Below are 11693 nucleotides of genomic sequence, written 5' to 3'. Positions count from 1 at the left end.
CTGTAACGAGCACTGTTGATTGTTGAACATTTTTCCTGGCAATGTTCCAATATTGGCCCTTGGGAATCGCAGGAAATTGTAAGCATCAATTTTCCTGATGATGGTTGAGTTTTGAACTTTTTCGTGGTCAGTGGTTGAGGATGTTTCCATTCCATCCTCTTCCATTTACTCTGAAGCTCGTAGTGATGAATCCACAGCTCATCACCAGTAATGATTCTCTTTAAGAAACTTTAACCTTCCTTAGAGTATCGCTCCAAATTTTCTTTGCAGATATCCAAGCACTTCTGTTTATGCTGTTCCATGAGTTGTTTTGGGTACCCATCTCACAGACACTTTTTGAAACCTAAGTCTATCATGGATTACTTCGTTTTGAGGTGTTAAAGTGGCCTCCCTATAGTTCTGATCTTGCTCCATTGAACTTTCACCTGTTTGGTCCCCTGAAAACATCGCTGTGAGGACGAAGATTCAGTTCTGATGAAGAAGTGAAGACAATGGTGCATTCGTGGCTCGCAGCTCAGCCTAAAACATTTTTTAATGAGGGAATATGAAAGTTTTTTAACACACGGACAAAGTGTATTGAAAAGCAAGGAGATTATGCTGGAAAATGATGTATTTGTCTTTTCTAAAGGTTAAACTAAATTCTACAGCCAGAACGTGGATAATTTTTGACTCACCTTCTTGATGACTCTACAAAGCTACAGTAGTCAAGACAGTATGGTACTGGCACAAAAACAAATATAGATCAATGGACCAGGATAGAAAGCCCAGAGGTAAACGCACGCACATACGGGCACCTTATCTTTGACAAAGGAGGCAAGAATATGCAATGGAGAAAAGAGAGCCTCTTCAATAAGTGGTGCTGGGAAAACTGGACAGCTACATGTAAAAGAATGAAATGAGAACACCAAACACAGAAATAAATTCGAAATAGACTAAAGACCTAAATATGAGGCCAGACACTATAAAACTCTTAGAGGAAAACATAGGCAGAACACTCTATGACATAAATGACAGCAAGATCCTTTTTGACCCACCTCCTAAGAGGAATGGAAATAAAAACAAAAATAAACAAATGGGACCTAATGAAACTTGAAAGTTAAGAAGATGAAAAGACAACCCTCAGAATGGGAGAAAAAATTTGCAAATGAAGCAACTAACAAAGGATTAACCTCCAAAATATACAAGCAGCTCATGCAGCTCAATATCAGAAAAACAAACAACCCAATCCAAAAATGGGCAGAAGACCTAAATAGACATTTCTCCAAAGAAGACCTACAGATAGCCAAGAGGCACATGAAAAGATGCCCATCACTTATCATTAGAGAAATGCAAATCAAACCTGCTGTATCACCTCACACTGGTCAGAATAGGCATCATCAAAAACCCTAGGAACAACACATGCTGGAGAGGGTGTGGAGAAAAGGGAAAGTAAACTGTTGGTGGGAATGTAAATAGATACAGCTACTGTGGAAAGCAGTATGGAGATTCCTTAAAAAACTAAAAATAGAACTACCATATGACCCAGCAATCCCATTACTGGGCATATACCCTGAGAAAACCATAATTCAAAAAGATACATGTACCACAGTGTTCACTGCAGTACTGTTTACAATAGCCAGTACGTGGAAACATTAGCACTGTGTACAATAGCCAGGACATGTGTCATGTCTATCGACACATGAATGGATAAAGAAGATGTGGCACATATATACAATGGAATATTACTCAGCCATAAAAAGGAATGAAATTGAGTTATTTGTAGTGAGGTGGATGGACCTAGAGACTGTCATACAGAGTGAAGTAAGTCACAAAGAGAGGAACAAATACCGTATGCTAACGTATATATATGGAATCTAGAAAAATAATACTGGTGAATAGCGTGGCAGAGTAGGAATAAAGATGCAGGTGTAGAGAATGGACTAGAGAACACAGAAGGAAAAGGGAAAAATGAGGTGTAGTGAGAGAGTAGCATTGACATATATACACTACCAAAGGTAAAATAGATAGCTGGTGGGAAGCTACTGCATACACAAGGAGATAAGCTCGGTCCTCTGTGACAGTCTAGAGGGATGGGATAGGGAGGGTGGGAGGGAGGCTGAAGAGGGAGGAGATATGGGAATATATGTATACATATAGCTGAGTCACTTAGTTGTATAGCAGAAATTAGCACAACATTGTAAAGCAATTATACTCCAATAAAGGTGTATAAAAAATAACCAATAAAAAGAAAAGATGCATGTATAAACAGAGCTGATATATTCATGCAAATGGAATACTACTTAGCAATAAAAAGAACGCACTGTTGATGCATATAATAAGATGGATATACTTTAATCATTACGCTGCATGAAGGAAAGCAGACAGAAAAGAGTATGTATATGGATCCACTTATATAAAGTTGTTAAAAAGGCAGATTCATCTATTCTGGCAGTGGTTGCCTGTGGCTGAGAGTTGAGGGAGTGCTGGACTGCAAAGGGGCACAGGAAAGTTGTGACAGAAGGGAAATACCCTGGATCTTGATTGTAGCTGTGGTTTTAATAGTATATACATCTATCAAAATGTGCTGAATTGTATACTTTATTTTTTTCAGCATCTACCCAGAAGTGAAGCATGTCACTTCCACGCATATTGCTTTGGCCAAAGTAAGTCACAGAGCTATTCCTAACTTTTTTTTTGGCAAAAATTTATTTATTTATTTATTTATTTATTTATTTATTTATTTACTTACTTACTTACTTACTTACTTATTGGTTGTGTTGGGTCTTCGTTGCTGCACACAGGCTTTCTGTAGTTTCGGTGTGTGGGGGATACTCTTCATTGTGGTGTGCAGGCTCCTCATTGTGGTGGCTTCTCTTGCTGTGGAGCACAGCTCTAGGTGCGCAGGCTTCAGTAATTGTGGGACACAGGCTCAACAGTTGTGTTGTACAGGCTTAGTTGTTCCACAGTATGTGGGATGTTATTGGGACAGGGATCGAACCCGTGTCCCCTGCAATGGCAGGCAGATTTGTCACCACTGCGCCACCTACGACGTCCCTTATTGTATACTTTAAAGTGGTGCAGTCTCTTCTACCTGTATCATATCTCAAGAGGATCCATATAAAAATCCACTGCAATACTTTCTTCATACTAGCAGTGTTTAGAAAATAAAATTCAGTGAAACATAATAGAGATTCACATCCATAATCATTAAATGCTTAAGAACACATATACTGAAGACTCCTGAAAACCATTGCTGAGAGAAATTAAAGACCTAAATAAATAGAAACATATATCATATACATAAATTAGATGAGTCAATATTTTTAGAATGTCAAATCAATGTTATTCCGAATAATATTGCAGCAGGCATTTTGTGGGGGAATTTGCAGGCTAATTATGAAATGTATATGAAGTCAAAGTATGTAGATTGGCCAAGACACACTGAAGAAAAATTAAGTTGGAAGACTTACTCTACTGGATTTCAAAATTCAGGTGAAAACTATAGTAATTAAGACACTACACTATTGGTGTATGTAAACACAACACGATTATATCAATGTGAAAGAGTAGAGAGTAAAAAATTTACCCACATCCATATGCAATTATTTGATTTTTTAAATAAAGTCACCAATATGCATAGCAGTGTAATGAAAAGCTTTTCTGCAAAATATGATAAAACAAATGACTATTCATTTAGAAATAATTTAATATTAAAAATCACTTCTTTATAAAAACAGATGATTGAACTTGGTGTACCCCCCCCCCAAAAAAAAAAAAAAAAGAATTCCAGCCAACACATGGGACAGGATAACAGAAAAAAAAAAAAAATCACTTCTCTCCATATACTAAAGTTAATTGGAGATGTTCTTTTTAAAATTGCAATGCTTTATAAAGAATGATGGAATGTTTTCTTGACTAAGGCATAGACAAAAATTTCTTATACAAAATGCCAAGGCACTCACCACAGATTAAAAAATTGAATAAACTGGATTTCATAAATTATTAAATCTTTAACTTACCATAATTTCCATTTAAAAAGTGAAAAGGCAACCCATAGACCCGCAGTTATTCCTTGCAATACATATATCTGACAAGAGACTTCTGTAAAATATATAAAGAACTTTTATATATCACAAAGAAAATTACAAACAATGTAGTGTATTTTTGAGCAGGAGATCTGAAGCAGCATTTCTCAGTAGAAGATAGCCAAATGACCAATCAGCTTTTGGAAACCGAAATGGGAAGCCACTATAGACATCAGAATGGCTAAAATTTAAAAGACTGAATATATAAAGTATGTGGGAACATACAGAAACTGGAACAGCTCTATATTGGGGGGAGAAATGTAAAATGACGCAACTATTTTGCAACCTCTGTGTCAGTTTCCATTCATTGACCAAGCAATTCTCTTCTTAGGTGTATGTACCTAGGAGAAACACGTGGATATGTGGACAAAATAATTTGTGCACCATTATTCATACTTACTTTGTGCAGAGTACCCAAAAACAAATCTGTTTATTACCTGAAAAATGGATAGTCCAATTGTGCTATAATCATAAAACAGAATATTTCTTAGCATAAAAATAAAGCCAAATTATCGACGTGGCCAATTAAGATTGAACCTCAAAACCAGATATCGTGTGAAAGAACCCAGGAAAAAGAGAACCTACTGCATCATTCCATTCATATGAAGTGCAAGAGTAAACAAAATTATCTATGATGAGGAGATCGAAACATGTGTGTCTTTGGCAGAAGGGGATGGACTGGCAAGTAATGCAACAGAACTTTGGGGAATGGTGGGGAATGTTCTATACCTTGATCTGGATGGTGATGATACAATGCATCCATATGTTAAATTCACTGATCTGTACTTCTAGGTTTTGTGCATTTTGTTCTAGGCAAATTACACCTCAATGTAGAACTGAAGGCATTGAAAAGAGGGCTGACAAAGGGTAAAACAAGTGATAAACGACAGAAAATAGATGAGATATTCAACATATAAATAACAGGCTCCCTTGAGAAGAAACCCAAAGCAATTGAACAAAACAAACACTCAAAAGTATACTTAATGAGAAAAGTAATAAAACTTAAAAGTCCAAATGATATTGAAATGACACACTGCCCCCTTGGGAAAAATCACCCTAGAACAACAAATGCAGATGTAGTCTTGTAAAAGTACTGCCATTGAGTTTAATATAAAGGTACAGGGTTGCCTTTGAAGGACAAATTGAAATGGTTTCTAATGATCAAACCTCTCCTTGCCAAATTTTGATGTCAGGAAGTTTTATAACCATTCTGAGCTTTTCTGTCATGAGGAAAAGAACAACACCTGACTTATAAGATTGTTCAGAGGATTAAATATGACCACTTGAACTATAACAAGTGCTAAGAACATACTTGACTTTGTTCTCCTTTATTCACCTTAAACTGATAGAATGCAATTGGCAGAGAACACATAATGTGGCCTAAAATAACTATTTTCCCACCATTTCTAGAAAGAAGTCCTGTTAATAGTAGAAAGAATTGGAGAGGGACAAGAGCCTTTTGAACAGCCATCCTTCAACCCCGGAGCATGGCTAGTTTCCTTCTAAAAGAGAGATGAAAGTCTTGACCAGGGCTCACCCCTGCAGTCTTCCCTGTCTGGAATGAAATGAGGAAGTCCACTATAGCTTTAGAACAACCTTGACTCCCAAGTGTTCCTCAGAAAAACAATCAGTTGTTCCACTCTAAAGATACTGAACAATTTTTGAAACCAGGAGGGGTCAAGGCTAAACTGAACCACATCACCAGAACTCTCACTTGAATCACAGCCAGGATATTGATACGGTTTCCCAGATCGCTGTTATAGCACATGAAGGCTCCATTGCAGTGGGTGACAAGCCTGTGGATATCAATCAGGTCTGTCATTGTATATATACAATGTATATATATTCATTGGTAGGAAACAAAATTCAAACATGTCCCCCATCCTAAAAACCCAAGGAAGTTCTCATTCGAAGCAATGCGTTGGAAAACACCCAGGCATAATCTTTGTGATCTTTGATTAGGTAATGATTTCTTAGATGACATCTTAAGCAAAAACAACAGTGAATAAATAGATCAAAGGATTTCATCAAAATTAAAATCTTTTGTGCTTCATGGTGTCTTAACCCTGTGAGCTACCGAGGGGAGTGGTATGATTTGTCAATAAGAACGCTGACCAATACAAGGTCTTTATTTTCCAGCCCTGACAAGTTTCTTCAGCCTCCCTCTTGGCCCTTTCCCCACGTGCTTCATGCTATGATCTGACTGATTAAAAATATCTGAAGTCACCAAACACTTCATTCTTTCTCTGGCTCCTGGGTTTTTCTACATGATGTCCCCTGTGTCTGAGACATTCTTACCTGCCCTTTATTTACCTATTTATTACTCTTATTCAGTTTTCAGGTTCTATCTTGTTGTCACTTTGCCTGGAAATTCTTTCCTGACTCTCAAGCCTGTGTGAAAGGTCCCTTTCTGACTGGTACTTCCTGAACTGCAACCCATAAACTATTGCATTTTCATAGACTATTAACTCATTTATATCTACCTCTGGATTATGAGAAAATAACATGTTTATATGATTCATCCTTTGCAATGAACACCTATTGTTCTGCCTGCCCATACTTGCTCTTATTCTGGAAAATATTCTGTTTAATTCAGAATGGGACTGCTATCTTTTTACTGATTCCAACCTCCCTGGTAATTAGTAGGGTGGAAACCTGATGCAAGCTGGGCCATTCAGAGCCCTCTGTTAGGATTTTTGAACAAGAAAGGTGACAAAGTGGCCTTCAGATCCATTCAAGTTCCAAATTTTGAGATGCGGGTCTGGGGATTTTAGAGGCCATACCTCTTGTGTTATTTATCTATTGTACAACAAAATACCACAAACCAAAACACATTAAAACAGCACACATTTATAAAAAAAAAAAAATTAAAATCTTTTGTGCTTCAGTGGATACTAATAAGGAAGTGAAAAGACAATCCACACAACCAGAGAAAATTGTTGCAAAACTTATATCTGACAAAGTGTCTAGTATCCACAAGATGTAAAGAACTCTTACAATTCAAGAGGAAAAGGAGAAAAAACCTAATATATTAATGCAAAAGGGATTTGAACAATCATTCTCCTTAGAAGACTTAAAAATGGCCAGTAAGCATGTGAAAAGATGCTCAACACCATTAGTCATTAAGCAAATGGAAATGAAACCCACAATAAGATACCACTTCACCCCCGCTAGTATGACTGTGATAAAAACATGCACAGGAAGATGTGAAAGGTGTGCAGAAACTGGAATCCTCTTACACTGCTAGCGGGAATATAAAATGTTGCAATTGTCTTGGAAACAGTTATCAGTTTCTCAAGTTCAATATAGAGTTGACACTGACATACTGGGAGCAGTTCCACTCCCAGGTTTGTACCCAAGAGAATTGAAAACATATGGTCACAAACTTGCACCTGAATACTCAAAGCAGCATTATTCATAGACGTCAAAAGTAGAAACAACACCAAATGTCCACCAACTGAGGAATGAATAAACACAATGTAGTAGAGTCATAAAGTGAAATATTATTTAGGTGTAAAAAAAAATAAAATAATGAGACATGCAAAAACATGGATGAACCATGAAAACGTTATGGTAATGAAGAAGCCAAATACAAAAGGCCATATGTCTGATGATTCCATTTTGAAGATATGCCCAGAAAAGGCAAATCCATACAGAGAGAAAGGAGATTAGTGGTTTCCAAGGGCTGGAAGAAGGAGGGAATAGGGAGTGACTGCTAATAGGACCAAGGATTATTTGGGACGTAATGCAGTTGTTCTGGAATTAGATAGTGGTGGTGGTTTCAAACCTTGTAAACAGACTGAAAATCACTGACTTGTACACAACATGAATGTTATGGTGCGTGAATTATGCCGCCATCATCATCATCATCAACAAGGCATCTTTGCAGGTTCCATGCCCTGTAGTTTCATTAACCAGTGTCTCAAATTAATAGCCAGTGACCAGAATGTGATGTTGTTAGCCTGTTGAGAAGAAAGATATCAGAAAAAAAACAAAAAGTAAGTTTAGACAGTTTTTGGTAGAAATGCAGTATAGGTGAAGGAAGCACCTACTTGGAAAGATCTGACAAAAGATTGAACTGGACAATGTGGGATGGGATTTTGGGATGGAGGGGCACTCTACCTGGGTTCTGGCTCCAGCACTTACAGCAAGGGGGCCTTGGCCAGTGACAGACCCTCTCTCTGCCTCAGTTTCTCCATCTGCAAAGCAGCAGAGAGTAATGATCTCTGCACAAGTCAATTGTGAAGACTAGAATTACTCATATATATGATATAATCATGCCCACAAATCATGAGGAAGGTCACTGAAATCAGTGGGTAAATCTAACTGCACATCTGAGGAACTTTATCAAATAGATTCCAGGTCCCACCTCAGCCCAATGAATCAGGATTGCTACAGATGAGGACTGTGAACTTGTATGGGTACTAACTCTCCCAGGTGATTCTTACAGGGATCAACTTGAGGGCAGAACAGACCGAGCTGCATAAAATTTACCCAAAACACAGAAGTAGGACAGAGCAGAAGAACAAAGATATTTCCAATCCAGTGACTAAAGCAGACGAGAGCTATTGGAGGACTCTAGAATTGAAGGGACCTGGCCTATCTGACCCCATTTTACCCTTGTCCAGTTTACAGCGGAGACATAAGCCCTTGGGGACACATGGCTGAGGCACCTGACCACCCACCTTGAGAAAAGTGAAAGCCCTAATTTCAAATTCAGGCTGGTTTCGAGTGAAAGTTCAATTTACCTTTTCTTTTTCCTTATTGATGGGACCAGTCTTCTTCAAGCCGCCACTTTATACAAATAAATCGTATTGCTATAAATGCAACCTTTTCCAAAGATGTTTGTTAGAAAACCTTATAAATATTCTAGCCACCTAACAAGAAACCAGAACGTTAGCAGGTGCATTCAGTTTCAGCACAGGTCAGCCCAATAGACTACAGTCCCTGAGATTTGAGGCTCTCAAGTTAAAAGGAGATGATCCCTTTCTGTCATGGGACATCATGTCAACTTCAAGGAGGTGGGAAAGCAGCCATTCTAAAAGATGGGCTGCTTTTGCCTCCAGACTTTGTCTGGTGTCCTGACACCTGTAACCACTTCAGGGAGCCTTTGCAAGGGCCCAGCCATCACTTCTGCATTGGACTGTGTATAGAAATGGTTTAGTAAGACAAAAGTAGGGGTCTGGGAACAAAGCCAGGTTACAGAGGAAAAGAGGAGAACTAAGTGGCACAAATGAAGGATAAAGACGAAAGTAAGTTTCCTTTACTTACAAAACACAAAGCAATAGCTTACTTGCTTTGGTAAATAAAAAGCATTTTCTTCAATTCTTAATTTGGCCAGATAGATTATTTAATGTCCTCTTCTGTACGTTTCTTATTATTTACTTAGCACAATAATATTACCTTAGATGATTATAAGGAAAATAAAATATCATAATCACAGGATTATACAAATTGCCTGACCCCAATATCAGTCAATGAACTAGAACTGTTGTGATAACTTTTATTAGCCCTGTAAAAGCTAATCCGTGTTTGACTTCAAGTACATCAGGTACCTTTTGTGAGCCTTCCATTTCATGATTATTTGAATGAAGGAATGTGATACATTTTTCTTTCCCCCACAGAATGTCAGGCCCACAGACACCAGAAAATAGATTTCCTTAATGCATTTGCTTAATCTCACAAACCAGTCTCATTAAGAAGGGTAGGGGACTTCCCTGGTGGTGCAGTGGTTAAGAACCCGCCTACCAGTGCAGTGGACATGGGTTTGATCTCTGGTCCAGGAAGATCCCACATGCCTCAGAGCAACTAAGCCCATTTGCCACAACTACTGAGCCCAGATGCCACAACTACTGAAGCCCATGTGCCTAGAGCCCATGCTCCGCAACAAGAGAAGCCACCACAATGAGAAGTCTGTGCACTTCAACCAAAAGTAGCCCCCACTCACCTCAACTAGAGAAAGCCCGTGCACAGCAAATGAAGACCCAACACAGCCAAAAAGATATAAATAAATATGTTTTGTAAAAAGATGAGAATTAAAAAAAAAAGAAGGAAGGATAGTTGGAGTATGGCTTGGGGTGCGGGGATGAGGAACTTTCATAACTGGTTGATCCAGTCCTCCATCCTTTACCTTGACACATATGACCCATGCTCACATCCATTTCACCCTCAATCCAGGTTAGACCAGCAGCTAAACTGAAGAGACGGATGTCGCAAAGGGGTCTCCCAAGTCACAGGCTCACAAGACCTGGCTAGGAGCAGATGCTGAAGGAGTGTGGAGTTGGTTCAGAACGTAACTCCCTTCGGGCCTGCCTGTCCCTCTCTCCTCAACCTCAGCTTTTATGTCACTGAACACATCCATATGTTCCCTGTGGAAAATCAGCCATCCCTGACCCAAGATCTTGAACTTAACCATATGCTGTTTTGGGAGTACAACCACAGGTCAATGGCAGGAGGACAACTCAAAGAGATCTATCAAGCAGTGTCCCATAAACTCCGCCCTGGATCCCTGGTCTGTTCATGATGTGGGTGAATTTAATCAACACAGATCAATAGCCTCAGGCTCCCAAGTCTTTCCTAAACAGATGGTCATGCCAGGTAGCCAAGGATATACATGTAAACTCTTTTAATCACTTTGACAGCTTGGAAAGAGCTCTTCTGGGACTACAATGAAATCCATAAGCGAAAGTATGAACTGTCCTGTTTAGTGACATTTAAAAAAAACCACACGTAGAGCAACCCACATACAGAGGAGGAGCTTAGAAGGTAGGGATGTCAAACTTAAGTTTATTCTAAAGCCATCATGCTGCCCAGGGAAGATAAGAATCTGATACAACACTGTGATGCAGCAAAAGAATATTACATTGGGACAGAAAACAGTTTAAAAAATTAAGTATGCTTTCACATAGCATTATACTCTGCTTTTTGTCCTACAGATTTCAGGATATAGACAAACCTGGAGAAGACCCAGTGAAGAACTTCATGACAGTCTCAAAGTTTGACATCTCTCACTTGTGGAAAAACCTTAAGATCCATGTAAAGAGAAGGTGGGATGGCTTCATGACAGCCCTATGGAAATTAAGACTTGTTGGCAAACTATTTCTCTCATGAATTTTTTTTATGCACAGAAGAATGAACAGGGAGAACTCAGCTTAGATATGTTTTGGAAGGAGACGGGTAAGTGGTATCAGGACATGTGTGGACAACTGAAGAGTGGCTGCTGAGGGGTTGGGTGCTATCCGGGGTGACCTTCACAGGACCCCAGGCAGCCTTGTGTACCAGCATGGCCAAGGCAACTGGAAGGCAGGGGCCCCCAAGATTCCGTGACCCGCCCCCACCTACCAGTTCTGTTATTGCAACTCCAGATGGTTACCTGGCACACTGGGTCCCCTTCCGTCACTCCTGTCTGAGTCTGAGCTACAGGCAGTACCTCTGGCTCTGAGCTCTGGCATCTTGAACCTTATTTTTGCAGTTGTGAACCCTCCGTTGTTCCCAACAGTAAGTTAAGAACGCCAGTTTTTGTCGTCCCTCAGTCCTGAGTAAACCTATGTGATTTCACCTGATTTTAATCCAACATATGTTTGGCTTTCTTTTCCCCAGCCCCTGGCTCTACCCCTTCTACCACACATC

The sequence above is a fragment of the Hippopotamus amphibius genome, chromosome 1 (genome assembly GCF_030028045.1).
Source record: "Hippopotamus amphibius kiboko isolate mHipAmp2 chromosome 1, mHipAmp2.hap2, whole genome shotgun sequence".
In the NCBI taxonomy this organism is placed as follows: domain Eukaryota; kingdom Metazoa; phylum Chordata; class Mammalia; order Artiodactyla; family Hippopotamidae; genus Hippopotamus; species Hippopotamus amphibius.
The sequence above is the reverse complement of the archived record's forward strand: the minus strand, read 5'-3'. Positions refer to the sequence as shown.